Below are 1,821 nucleotides of genomic sequence, written 5' to 3'. Positions count from 1 at the left end.
CTCCCGCTCTACGTCGTTGGTTAGTGTCTGAGCACAGAGCTGCAGTTTCCAGGATGTTGGTGCAGACAACTCAACACAGCAGTGACACCGGCATCTGTAAAACCACCAGCAACTCTGCAGTGTGTGACACCCTCGTCCCTGCTAACGTGTCCGTGTCACTGCAGGGTTGAGAAAGCTCCACCACACAAACCATGTCCAGATCCAGACAGCAGGAGAGCTAGAATGAAGAACCAAAGTCCTACCAAGATGGAGGTCCAAAACGTCTCAAAAATTAAACTCCTAACGCTCAGGTTCCTCTCTGTCTCCAAGAGGCTCTTGCTATATAAGGTTTTAGTTCTGACCTCTTTTATTTATAGTCCAGTTGTCCTGCTTTATAAGATGCCATTCTTGTGCATTAGGGCATATTACAGTGATAGACCAGTCTGTAGAGTATAATCAGAGCTGTGTATAATCAAAGGATCAGTCCATTTATTATTATTACAGTATATATACATATAAAATACTGCAAATGAAGTGCTCCCCTGGGAGTGGAGAGCGTGTGGAAGCCGTGAGTGTTGCATTATGGGTCTAGTCAACAGCTCTGCCGTGCACATCCGCCATGCTGTAGCTGCACCTCGATGTCATGGTAACGCAGCCCGGTGGGTTCCAGCCGTTATAAACGTCTCCGTCTCTGCACAGTAAGTACAGTGTTGGGTGGTGTTTACGCAGAGATACAATTGGTTAATAATTACTGTTTATGTAACAGACAAAGAAAACACAAAAAACTTTAGCGCAGTTTTTTTTTATTTGTTGTTGTAAGGCAGCTGTGTTTTTTAGATTGCTGTTCAGAATCCGGTCAGCCGATTAATGGCGTACCGAAATGTCTGTCCGTGGCGAACCGGTCCGTGATGAGCAGATGCATCTTTAAACGGAACCTCCCGTGCCGGACCGGTTGCCAGGGAGGCGGTTGTTTATGGTCGTCCAGGAGACTGGTCCGTCGCTCCGGGCGCTGAGTCTGCAGAAGGGGGCCAGTTGGGGACAGTTGATTCATGCGATTCCCAGCGCCACGCCACCGGGCCAGCGCCACGCCACCGGGCCAGCGCCTCTAGGAGCCTGCCACAGGCACCTGCATGACAATACATTTGCTTGATTAACATTTCATTGATTGTGGGATAGGGAGGGGCATGAATCAGCAGTAATCGATTTGATTAGGAGAGGGATGAAAAGAACACACATCGTATTGATGTTTGTGGGTGCTGGCGGCGAGCGTGTTGGGCGGGTTATAAATCTTGCGGTGGAGTGGACCTCGGCCGGGTCCAGTTTCTGCTTCCTCAGCAGAGGGAGAGAGAGAGGGAGAGAGAGAGGGCAGGAGGTGTTGGGCGGGCCGAGTTGGGCCTCTGTTGGCTCAGGGCGTGTTGGGTAGTACTGCAGCATAGCAGGAGAGATCTGCTTTTATAACACGTGGTTTATTCCTTCTGAGTAGTGAGCGGTACGTCTGCTGCTGTGGGCGCGGTGCAGGCCACAGACAGTTCTGTGGTCCGGCAGTGGAGTACCCAGAACCCTCAGCCATTTCACAGGATGCTTGATTAATAATTAGTGCTTTTCACAAAGACAATACCTGGCATTGCAGCCCTGAATGTAATTGCTCACTTACTAATTACCCAATTAACTAATTGCAGAAGCTAAAATTCAGTTTTCAAATAGTCTGGGGAAGTCATGGTCTGGTGTTTAGGGAACCGGTTTTATTATTTTCTCTCCCTCTCTTTTCCCCATCTTCTTATGGTCCACCTAACCCCAATTATTGTTATCACTATTGCACTATATTATACAGAATTGTTATCA

Source organism: Brachyhypopomus gauderio, unplaced genomic scaffold (genome assembly GCF_052324685.1).
Source record: "Brachyhypopomus gauderio isolate BG-103 unplaced genomic scaffold, BGAUD_0.2 sc122, whole genome shotgun sequence".
Taxonomy (NCBI): domain Eukaryota; kingdom Metazoa; phylum Chordata; class Actinopteri; order Gymnotiformes; family Hypopomidae; genus Brachyhypopomus; species Brachyhypopomus gauderio.
This window is presented reverse-complemented; position numbering follows the sequence as displayed.